The following is a 13,481-nucleotide window of genomic DNA, read 5'->3' on the forward strand; positions in this document are numbered from 1 at the left end:
TTGAAAGTACAGGAGTAGAAATGAAGTAACTTCTATGCTTGGGTCATTCATAGGATCTGGCTTTAATGGTGTTTCCATAGTGTCTTTATCATACCTTCCCATCCAATTAAAAATTCTTTAGCAAAAGGACAATATTATTTCAACAGGGGAGCAAAAATCCAGTTTATAAACACAATATTTAAATCCTATGCTGACAAGAGTTTTTGAGGATAGATGGAAGGAGTTAGGAAAATTAATAGATTCTGTCCTAAAGCAAGAAATAGTACTGATTCTCTAAATCAAGTTTTTTTTCAGATGTGTTCTCCTGTTTTCTGAATTACTTTTGCTCCTCAGTCTTGAGGTGCTCTGGCCTTCTCTAACTGTTGCCATTGAAAGCTTTTCTGAGAGATTCTGTTGACCTTTAAGTTCCAGGAAGCAGTTAAGTTTACCTATGATAGCATATCCATATGAATAGTCTGGGAAAAGAAACAGGTCATTTTTGCCCTTTAATTCCCCATAATACAAGAGAAAAGAGTAAGGGTGGAAGGAAATCAATCGTAACTTATCCCTTGACGAATATCAGCAAACACTGTGTCACAAAACCAATGTGAAGAAATGGAGTATGGATTTTCTGCTGACATTTGTAAAGTGTTTGTGTCAAAGTATTTTTCTAATATAGCAAAGGTTACAGTTTAACAAATTAAACCACATGTTCCCTTTGAACTGACATGATGGTCATTTGGGTTAATTTAAATGGCTTGTGTTTTTCTAATAAAGTCTCAACCTAACCTACTGTGATTATGTCCAGTCTTTGCATTAATCCGCCATAAGTAATTGCTTTTTCATCAAAATGAGCTGAATGACATCAGTGTAGCAGTCCATGACTTTATCTAATACAATTTGGAGGAAATACTATATGCCATTTAAAAATGTGCCCAGAAGTGAATTTGCATTGCAAAAACCTAGGCAATGATTTAGGTTTAATATCTCTAATTTCTGTGGGCTAAAGTGTTCTTTGATATTACAGGAATTCTTGAATGAAATAGCTATTTTCATTGGAGTTACAGCTTCTGTTGCCAATTTCCTATCAAAGACAAAGCCTTTGTTTTCCTAATCTCCATGACTGAATTTACTTTAAATTAGTTTATATATATAAATTTATTTAGCACTTTTGAATTATAGTGTGACAAACTATAAGGAAGACATCATAATGCAAAATTGTAATTGGATTGTCATGTATTGTCAGTAATGATCATCCTAGGAAATTAATTCCACTTTTACTAAGAATTGAATACCAAATACAAGTTTGCAAGTCTTTTCTGTGTTCTACTCCCAGAGTTCTTTTATTCACATATGTATGTTTCTTGAGAAAATCCTTCATAAATATAATATCATTATAAAGATATGTTCTATAATGTTTTATGTGTGGTTCATGAAAATATTTTGTTTTCTTAGAAGACTGTTCAGAACTAGTGCTAATGCATTTCTTTGTATGAAAAAACCCCAAACCCAAACATCTTATTTTTGTGTATTAAATAACAAGCATCACTTTAGAAGAAGCATGTTTTTCAAATCTAAGATGTACATTTTCCAAACCATCATTTTCCAAATGGTTGTGATCATTTGGATGTCAAAGACATAGAGTGGATTCTTCTTTTTTAAGTCTGAAGATTGCAGTGAGATGATAAAATAAAGAAATTTAATATTAAGATCTGGTCTAACTGGTCCCTAACAAGAATGGTTTCACTCACAGTATGTGTTTACTGTAATGCCCACAATTTTAAGTGACCATCTTTAAATTATTTGCAATGTTACACATGACCAAAATGGTTTTTAGTTTTCCACTATCATTTGTGTCTGGAGAAAAATAATGAAATATGAGATTCCCAAGATTTCAACATTTAACTAAAACCTTCACAGATTTTGCCTAACTGCACATACGTGCACATAAAGAGTGCTGTGAATGGTGTAGGAAAGGCCTCTTAAGAAAATGACCAGTGTTGAAGAGCATAAATATAATCTATCTAGTTCTGATAGATTTGGACTCTCCTATAAAGTGAGGTGGGACCATGTATTCTCAGGATTCCTTCATAGATAAAGAGCATAGCACAAGCCTGCTTCATTCATTATATGATCAACACTTGTGCATACTGTCTATGGATAACATAACAAATGGAATGCCTTTTTAAAGAATAGTTTCCATATTTTCTTCTGCTGAATATAATAGTAAGAATCCACCACTATTATCACTGTTTCCTGCAGCCATAGGGAGGGTAGGAGAGATCCAGCAGGCAGGAATTGTGCAGCAAGATTGATTTATTTAATTATTTTACAAACTCTTTTATAGACTTTTTTCTTCACAGTCTAATTGGTCAAAGGATCAGCCACCCCCTGAGGTGATTGGCTAAAATCCTAAAACATCCATTGTCAAAATATTTTTCTACTGTACCATAAACATATTTCTACAAGGTTGCAGGTGTTCATAGTTTACAGAACTTCTGCTAATCTCTTCGTGAGAGAGAAAAGTATCCCACGGGCTTAGAAAGAAGCAGGAAAATTTCTTGCTAACATTATTTTTGTATCCACACACTATAATAAATACTATAGACCTCACAATACCCCAAAATACCAAGAACTTGGAAGAATCCACCTACTGCATAATAATAATCAATTACTTAACATTGTGTGCTAATTTGAACTTGTAGGTGGCCTTGACACAATTCTTGTTTAGGAACAATAAATTCTTAGACATGGTTGTGTCATGTCCTTGGGTTTATAAGAAAAGGTGAAAAGTCTGAGATTTGATTCACTTACAATTAATTGTCATTAACCAGTGTTTTACTTTTAATAAAACAATTTTAATCCATCTTTAAAATATAACATAACTATCTTTCCAAATGAATGGATCTTGGTCACAGCATCAAGCCTCACAGAGTTCAAGAAGTGCCTGGACAATGTTTTGAGGCCCATGGTGGGATTCCTGGGGCAGTTCTGTGCAGGGCCTGGAGTTGAGCTTTGATCACTCTTGAGGGTACCTTCCGACTCAGGATATTCTATGTATCCATACTGCAGGAAGAAATGTTATTACAAGTAAGAAAGTAAAGTGTTACAAAATGCAAGCAAGAGCCAGACTCTTGAAGTTCCAGCTAACACACAGATACTTGGTAGATTTTCTTCATGTAAACTGTTCAGATATAATGTCATTTACATTTTATTTACCTATAAAATGTGAGTATTCAGCTTCTTTGAATATCAGACTTGAGTTCTCATAAAGTGAAGGTGACACTATGTTCATATATACTTTGTTTAATTACTTCAATTCTGCAATGACAGGTTCAATTTATTTTTCCATGTAGCTCTGAAGCAATGACTTTATGAGATAGAGAATTTTCAACTAACTGTTTTTCATTGCAGAAATACAGTTTTGCCAGAATTCAAATGCTTTTTACTCACAAACTTCAGCAGCAGCAAGTTTTCTTCTTTAGACTTGTCTCAAGTTCAGGAGAAACTTCTGACTTATTCTTGAAATAAGGGACTAAGGGAATAAGCAGGGCATGAGTAGGACATGTAGAATAATGAGATGTAACCTTTTCATCAGGTAAAATGACCAGGAATATAATCTCACAGCTCCCTAGCCTTTTTTTTTTTATGTTTTGGCCTTGCAGGAAGAGAATTTTTAGTAATAGGGTTTTATCCGCTACGAAAGAAAACCAGCAAAATGATCCAGAAACCCTTAAAATTTGGTTTGGTTTTGAAAAGGAATTCAGAAATTTTGCAGACAGGGACAAAAATTACATTTCTGCCTTTTTCCTGTCCTCTGGATTGCTAGGGTTATTTCCTTATTACCCTTTTTATTTCACACCAGTCCTTTCAAATCTTCCATGCTTCTGCAGTCTTTGCCTTTGCCATGTTCCCTTCTACAAACTATGAATTAATCTTAAAAGAAACAACTGTGGTACTGAAGGGTGGTCCTGGATCAATGCACATGGTGGATATCACACACTAATAAACTTGTACGTGATGGCAATGCTAACATGCAACATACTGCTAACTCATTTCATCAGCACAATTCCCAGAAAGAAACTAATAAAGCATAAAGGACATCCGTTTGTGGAAACCTAGAAAAGAAGCAGACTCAAAATTACCTCTATTCTAAGCCAGTCAAAGAATTAACACAAGAATTTCAAGTTACTTAGAAAAGGCAGAGAGCTGACAATGACAATATGCTACAAAATAAAAAAAGTGGAAATGAATCTACATAAGCCCCTAACTGCTGCCTGTGGCCTGTCTGAGTAAACTGAGCTTCTAACTCTAAAAAAATATGGGAAGACACTTCACCAGCATCAGAATTCCTCCCACTCTGTTGTGTCTAGCAGCTTCACTTCTTCTCAGACAGCTGAACGACTGAACAGTAAAATATCCTTAGGTCACTGATCTTGAGGGAGGAAGTGGTAAGATATGTTTCCTGAGCTGATAGAAACAGGAAGAATTCCAAAAAGATCAGAAATATGCCTTCAGTCAGAGGGGTTGATTCAGGACAATAATTGAGGAAAGATACTATTTTACTTCATTTCTAGGACATACCGAGGTGTGACCATACTTAAAAGGATGGATGCTTCTATTCATGGAGCATATGTATGATTAAAATAAAGTAGTATTCCAGTGAAAATTAAAATATTGAACACTAGTAATCATCTGCAAATAGAAGAAGGAAAAATCTAAGAGCCACAAAAGAGTTTGTGCCCATTTTTCTGTAGCTGTTCAAAATTTGCTCTAGAATATAATCAAGAAAAGTTATTAATCCAAATTTTGTCTTCAAAACAGGTGTTTGAAGAACAGTTTACTATTTCTGTAAAAACATCATTTAAAAGATGCATTGAGTTAGGTACCTACAGAAATAGACAGTTCTTGCTTAGAGGACTTATGCATGTATACAGAACAAACAGATCAAAAAAAAAGTCATTCCCAATACAGAGTTGTTAACTGGTTTCCTTGATTTACTAGTTTTGATGCTGAACAAAGCGTGCTGCCAATTGACTTGAACTCCCCTCTTTCCATTTCACACATATAATTTGAATTATTTATTTTGGATATAATTTACTTCTGGTTGCGGAGGGGAGCTATCACTTCTCATATTCTAGACTTTTGAAACATAAGAAGTCATACGGGACTGCTTTTAATGAAGGGCTTCTAGTGAAAGTGTTCTTATGCAGAGGTGATGTCCTTCTATTAAAAAAAATCATTAAATATCTGGTTCACCTACATCAGATAAGACTGTCCTTTCTGCCCTGAAGAATTCCCTTTTCATGTCCTTCCCTAATCTGTCACAGCTTTTGACATAATCAGAATTTTAATGCACTTTAACCTAAATCACAGTCACTTGCTCCTATAAAAAGCATAAGACTGTAAAATTGGATTAGCACCATAGAACGCAACATGTAATTTTAAATCAGTATAAAGTAGGGTTGTAGACCAGGCTTTAGGAAGTTCTGACTCCAATAAGACTTGACAGTGAAAGAAAAAGGAAGAAAAACAAAGTACTTGATTTTAGAGTAATGGCCTCATTAATACTTAAGCTCTAGACTGTGATTATAAAGCATTTAAATTTTTTCTGTGATAGATATTTGATGCTTAACTAAGAAAGTAGGTTTTGTAATAAAATAAACAAAAGTGGTTTGAAAAGGGGGAGGGAAGTTCATAACATTAATAAATGTAGAGCACTTAAAAAAATGGGAATAAAATAGAAGTATTCAAAATTATTTCAAGGAATGCCATGTGGATTCACATGTAAAAAAACATTGAATTTGGGGGGAAAGTAAATGCAAAAGCATTTTAATGTTCATCTCTAAAAATTACAGGTTATATATGATAACCTAGATTTTACAGGTGAACTATATACCAGAGAAGTGTATTTCAGCTAGATGTCTTCAGAATTGGTCTATTTAGATGTGATCTTCAACAGGGCAAAATAACTTTGAATGTCTCTCTGGAATACCTTAATTGTACATAGTATTAAAATGAAATCTGTGTATGGTTTCTCAATTTAGCTACAGTGATTTCTTCCAAAATCTTTGTCCAACACAAACACAGGTCTGTAATCTCTGAGAAAGAAAGTGTAGCCCTCCTTTTCACCATTGTAGATAATTACAGTCCATATTCTTGGAATCTATCACAGCTTTTCAAATCAAAGATGTTGATTACTAGAATGTTAAATGTCCTGCTATGCATTTATAAGAACTTACAAAGTATGGTGAAAAAAAATGTGGTCTACCTACTCATGGATGAATCGGTCGTAAAAAACATAATAGTCTTCTTCCCTAGAAACATATCAGAATTTAATCACAGGAAAATGTTCCCTCACAGAACAGTATAAAACAAAATAGAACAGATTTGTCCATTCTTATCTCAATAACCATTTCCTAGAATAAAAATTGGCTCATTGCTTCTGCCACTGTTTGGGACTGTTTGTGTATCTAATAGCTGATCACAGAGTTTCAAAGATACAGAATCAAAACTACTATTACACTTAAACTATTTTTCCCTTCATATGCAGAGAAATTTTAAATGAAAACGTACCAATGGTCTTATCTCAAGAGACAAATAAATATAAGTCATTAATCACCCTAGGTTTCTTCTAAAGCCTGTGATGAGAAATTACACCTTTGGAGACCAGTTATTCTTAGATACATATTTTAGGAGGAGCTGAAACCGTCCCTCCAGAGGTCTACTTTTCCCTAGATAAAGGTGATGAGTCCACACTTGGGTAATGTTGAGACACTTAAGCAGACTGGGAAGAAAAGATTTCTTGGAAAACTATACATGTTCCTCTTGAGGAAAGCTCTCACAGTTAAAAGCAGTAAAAATAATTCAGGGCAGGTGATGTAGGCAATAAGTCTCAGTAAACCCTGGTGTGTTCATTGTCTGCTTCAATTACAGTTTTCATCAAAGAAGCTCTTCAGAGGTTCCATCTTTGTCAAATAGTCAAATCCCAGCAACTGTGTTGCCTCTGAAAAAAATTGGACTTCTTCACTTGTTCTTTAAGTAGCTAGGAACACTTGCCCAAAGAATAATCTGTATTCTTATATTTTTTTCCGCTTACTATTTTATAATCTTCAGAATCATATTGACATGAAAAAATGGTTAAGAATGGCCAGTGAAGTGTTACTCTGTCAGATTCAATTTGCTTATTTGTTCATAATTCGCCAATCAACTATGAAGATGTTTTGAAGACAATTAACCTCATTTTCTGGGTTAACAGCAGCAGCACTTTTTGCAATTTTCACTAATGTCAGATAGATGTAAGCCAATAGTAAATAATAAGTCACTGTATGTTATGGTCCACCCATCAAATATTCAGACATAGTTTGAACAGTCTTACCAGGACTGCATGAAGGGCTGCAGCCTTACCATTAAACACAGTCTCCTTCAGTATTGTCAAACTGCTATACTTAAGGCAAAGCAGTAAGAATTTCTTATGCCTTTCATTTATGACATACCTAGAATGTTTGGATCACAAATATTCTTTGAAGCAGCTTGAGTATGTCTACTGCATCATAAAGGAAGCAGTGTTTTGTCTGACCCAATGCTGGATTGTAAAATGCAGTGCTACATAAATAATTTCTGTATCCTATGCCACGATCATAGATGCACTGCTTCCCAATCATGCTGTACCCACTGCATCTGCTTCTCATCTACAATGTACTTAGGATGGATTCAGCTGTAGATTCAAAGATTTGCACAGTTTTCAACTTGTGCAAAATGCCCTGCTTTTATGTTCACTTGTTCCAAGTGAAAAGCCTAGGTGCACCTTCTCTGCAGGCAAAGATTCACTACAGTCCACTGTCAAACCAAGAACTGATCTGCCTCTCACACAAATAAGGTTGTCCTCTGCTCCCACTTCTTTACTGCACAGGGCTTCCAGGAGTTAGGAAATATTTTAAAAGCATCTAAAATTGTAGTCACCTCTGCAAAACAAGAGAGTGCCATTAAATTATGATCCTGAACCCAATAGCACATGCTAAGGACAATACTATTTTCTCTCTAGAAACCAAATATTCCAGGCACTATATATGATATCTACCTTGGACAAGCTATATTTGTATGTACGTCATTTCTGGGTCCAGAGTTATCTCTGAGTAGCCCAGGCTATGACAACCATTTTATGAACTCACATCTATATATAATCCTTCTGCAAACAAAGTACTCTCCAGGCTTGGAAGAATGCAAAAAATCTTTACTGTGAGGGTGATGAGGTACTGGAACAGGTTGCCCAGAGAATCTGTGGATGCCCCATGCCTGGAAGCGTTCATGGTCAGGCTGGATGGAGCTCTGAGAAATCTGATGTCATGAAAGTAACCCCTATCCACAGTAGAGGGGTTGGAACTCAGCGATCTTTAAGGTCCTTTCCAACCCAGACTATTCTATGAGTCCATGATTCTATGATCAGAGATTCACAAGAGGAAGAAGCAAAGTTTCCAGCTGCACTCTGCCTAAGAAAAGCATTATGGTCCTCTGAGGACTTGTAGTAGGGAATGGATCGGTTTGCACCATGGGAGGATCTCTAAACCACTCTTACAATTGCTGTTTGATGTGTCTTACAGGGTTGCAGCCAACCTTACTCTGACATCAGTGTCCCCAGCACCCTTCCATGTCTTTAGTCTCAGTAGTACCTCACAGCTGCAAAAACTACGGTTTTTCTTTTTATAACAAAATGGTAACAGAATTTTCCGATACTTACATTTTATTGCATAGAAAAACCTCTTTGTTGGTTTAATGGCAAAGTTTTCAAACAAATTCAATAACTCCAAATCCACTGTGCTTCAAACAAGTGCTGCCTGTAGCCACTAATTTGTTTATGTGCAATTTTGCAACGTGCTTTCAGAAAGAACAACCATCTTCAGGCTCCAATCCAGATATAATCATTACTTTATTTTTATTATTATTTTTAATTTAGTGTGGAGAGCAACAGTATAAACGTTGCAAACAACGACTAGATTTGAACATTTAGAAGTAAATTACTAAATATAATGAGATGTGGACTTAATTTGCATTTACTATTAAAAAAAAAAAGAAAATGGACATCAGCCAGACTGATTAACACTCAGAAATGCTGTCACAGCTCATGTGTACATGGGACATTAGTCATGCATTTTTTTAATCTAACATAATATGGAACATAATTTATCAGGACATCAAAATAATAGCTTTTACTCCATTTGCCCATCTATGTGAGGACATGCACAATAGACTCTGAAGCCATACATGGACTCTATTAGAGCTAATTGAAACTAGATGATACAATTAACGTGGTTCTTAGTAAAAAACATTAACACAATGTAAAATTCTAATCACAATAAAAGTGAGTAACATTGGAAGGAAATGCGATGTATAACTGCAAAACATTATTTTTAATTTATCAAAAAATAAAACTGAAAAAATAATAAAGGAAATAAAAAAGGAAAACCAAAAATAATAAAGGAAACTCAAAAATATCAAAAGAGAGAACTAGACTAGCTACTGCCTCCAGCTTTGCTCACTGTATTCTTATTTTTCATGGGAATGTGACATTTCAGTCACTTCCAGAAATGATGAGTACTCTAATTCCTGAAATATAGATGCAACACAAGAAAACGGTGGTTGTGGTATGAACGAGTGGCAAAGATAATCCATTCACCTATACACCGTGCTGTTATAAAAATTGAAGTTTAAACATTCTGTTTAGAAAAGTATCCCGATAATGTAATGAAACTGTCTTAACTTTTCTGTATGACTAATTTTTAATGCAAACAATGGTCAAAATTTCCAAGATTGTAATTTCTGACTTTTCCCAGAAAATTGGAAAAAACCTCTTGTTAACATTTTATTTGTCAGCTGATTTACCTTTTTTTAATATCTTATTTCTTCAATTTTCTTTTTACACATGCAAAGAAGAGCAACAGAAAAACTATATTCAAGCTATTTGGGAAAAGACAGTGTGTCATACAACTGCTTGCGGATAAAGGTCTTCAAAATTGTAATTCGCCATAAAGACTGGGACTGTGTGGAGTTGCACAGATGAAATCAACATCACAAGCACATTATAGAGCATAAATATATGGTGATAAATAAACACCAACAGATTTGGGACTGATTAGCAGTAAATAATAAAAGTATTTTTAAACAAATGTTACAGTTTATGATGATGTCTGGAGTGTAGCCTTGGATAATTAAATCATCTGACTTACTGCAGAACAACAAAACCACACACAGCAGAATCTATACTGAGAAATTTAAACAAAAAAATTAAAAGTTCTCTTTTTATTTCTTTTCCAGGATTCTAAAAGCCTTCAGGAAATCTGAATACTTAGTTGATCTTGTCCTGTTTTCTCACAAGCATAAGAAAAGTAAAATTTACCCATTTTAATAGTGTCATGTTAAAGTTTTTCTCTGCTATAGGAAAGTTAGGGAGAGAGTTGAATTGAATAGCTGAGTTGAATAGTTGATAGTGTTGGGGGGGAGGGGGGGAGGAGAAGTGGGAGACATGTCTTAAAGACCTGATTTGCTGATCCTTCTGGGACTGTACAGGGTAAGGAAGGGGAATTAGCAGCTGCTGCTCAGTGAATGCCCTAAGTATTTCCTTGCTCCTCTCAACAGAATGATCTGCAAAGCTTTTCAAAGGAAATGTAGGTATTAAAGCTGTGATAGCCCCAGGCAGCTGCCTACTTAATCTGCATCTAGGTTATTAAAAAAAGTTTTGGGGAGGGGGGTGGAAGCCACGAAGAAATAAAATTGAAAAATAAAGGAACATTGGCACTTTCAGGTGCTACTGTAAATTATTTCTGAGCTTTATTTGCATAGCTACTTTCACTGGAAGATGGTATAGAATAACAAAAAAAAAGCACTTAAATTGAGTCTGGCAGGCTGCATTTTGCTTTTCTCTCAGGTTTATGCTTTAAGGTTCCTGAAATCCTTTGCAAAGTCTGTGTGTTTGCACTACTGCATTCAGTTCAACCCTTTCTCACTGTTTGGCTTACTTATAAGCTGTGGCATGGATATGAGGACAAGAAGATTTGGAAGACTTTTCTGTGCAAAAGGGACAGAAACATGTCTTAGTCCTGTTTTAACTCTGTCAAAGACCTCCCCAGAGACACTTCAAGTGGTCAGATGGAGCAACCAAAAGGCTCCCATTTCCTTTTCTAATTAAGCTGAAATATCTGCTGCCCTTGATTTTTCTCCCTGAAATGAAAAATTGGCTGAAATGGGAAGAGCTGAAAGAGAATTCTGTGCCTTTTCTCTGTGCTATGGGAAAACATCACCATGTTGTTTGCTTTACACAGGAGTCTTTGCTTTTTGTTGTACCAGTGCCCTCTTAATGCACAATGCCTGCAGAGACAAGCTTCAGTGTGACACACTGGTTTCCCCACACCAGGTAAGGCCAAAGGAATTAGGATGTAATCCCATTCTTTACACCCTTCTGGCAAGAACAGACCTACAACTGTAGTGCTGTTCCTAGGTGAATATCTCTTCCCAGGTCATGAATGGCTATTGCACATTACTCCGAGTTTTGAGGTCCATCATCCCAAGGAAAATTCTGAAATGCATCAGATGGACAAGGGATTTAACTTCTCTTTTTATAAGTTTGAAAGAAAGATGAGGAAAAAGTACAGAAATAGCTGCAAACAAAAGAGGAATTACATATTACAAGTGGACTTGCTGGGGAAAATTCATAAGGATTTTATTGAAAGCAGATGTTTCAGCTCGGAACATTAAGTCTGTTTTTGAAAGAAGCAGGAGAAAAAGCATGTAAAATCAATTTACATTTTCAGAAGACAACCCAAACATTTATAATCTTTGCATCATTCATAATTAAGTCAGATTATTAGTCTAAAAACAGAAAGAAAGTGTCATGTAAGTACTTCTATGAAAGCACTGGTAGCATGCTTAATGTTTACTAGAATTTACTAAAAATGAGGTAGAAGAAAGATCATTCCAAAAAAGGAGAGTTATTCCATGCTGCATTTTAGAAAGGAGTTGAATTTAGTTTTAGCACATTAGTATTGTACTAGAAAATTGCACTAAATCACAGTAAGTGTTTTTAAAATGCACATAATGTGGAATTGCTAGATGTGCATTTGAATGTAGTGAAAGTAACAACTGGATGTCACTTGAAAAAATAGTTTTTTCTTTTTTTTTCAAGGCACTCTGATTAGAAACATATAACAGTGAGGCTTAGTGATTTTCATATTCTCCACTAATAATGTCTGACCACTTGAACAATCAGAAGAACTAGGAAGAGCTATTTTAAGCATTCTATATTTCTATGCAATAATGATATGTAGTAACTTAGTAATTAGCCAGAGTGAAGTATGTTTAAGTAATGTAAATTATCTCTGTCTTAATATTTCCCAGATGACATTAAAGATTTTTGATCCTGGTTCATCCCCTTTTCACTGAAGGAGAAAAGAACCTAATTCCAAGTGGAATTCACGTAGTGTAAAATTCAAAAAAAAGCCTTTCTCTCATAAAATGATAAACAGGTAAAGCACAATGAATGTTTTCTCCATCAATTCTTTGACCAAATCCATTCTCAAATCATATGAAATTTACCATAAAACCTGCCAATTTACAGTTCATAGTGTTCTGTCTTGCTTCTGCTGTAACACTCATGTGACTGAGACTAGAATGGAAGGACACTTATTCATAAGCACTCTCTCACCAACCTGGTTTACTGACAAAACTGTGAGGATTGAAGAGAAATTACACAAAAGTACCTGGCTTTTAAGCCATGAAGAAGAGGTGAGTTGTTGGTCGAGCAAGTCTGAGACGTTTATCATTCAAGCATTTCTTCTGGAGGGACGGGAAGAATAGATGGTTACTACTTTGTTGTGTTAAACAGTAACAAATACCAAGAGTTGCACTTGGTAAAAGGAAAATGGATGTGATGAATGACATGGTCTATTGGGGGAAGAATAGAGATAACTAACCCCAAAACTACATTCTTCAATTGGAGAATGCTTTAGTCGTTAGCTAGACAACTGTTACATTTTTCTAAGATGACTATGTGTATTTTTCTTATAGTTTTATTTATATGTGTCACTGTTTTATGCTCAAAGTGCTTGTTAAATGAATGTTTTGCTTATAAAGCTGTCTGGTAAAGACATGTAGCAAGATCAGAAATTTCCAGTAGCTTAAGTTAATGGTGTCTTCTAGTCTCAAGAGAGATCAATAGTTATTCAAACAGGGTCTGTAAAAAAAAAAAAAAAACCAAACACAAAAAGTTAATTTTTCTGAGTGTTGTGTGTGGTTTGTGTTTCCAGATTTCTGTTTATAAGCTTTCTTTATTTGAGTCTTTGACTTATTTGTGTTACTTGGTGGGCCATTCAATTGATTTAGGAATAAATTTGAGTGACAGCAGAGCTTTCATGAAACAAGAGCTCAAAGATAAGTGCAAGTACCCAATAAGGAAAATATGTGTGTTTATACCTTTTTTATATGTGAAAGTAAGATTCAGAAATGAGCTAGGG

The sequence above is a fragment of the Corvus brachyrhynchos genome, unplaced genomic scaffold (genome assembly GCF_000691975.1).
Source record: "Corvus brachyrhynchos isolate BGI_N302 unplaced genomic scaffold, ASM69197v1 scaffold14, whole genome shotgun sequence".
Taxonomy (NCBI): domain Eukaryota; kingdom Metazoa; phylum Chordata; class Aves; order Passeriformes; family Corvidae; genus Corvus; species Corvus brachyrhynchos.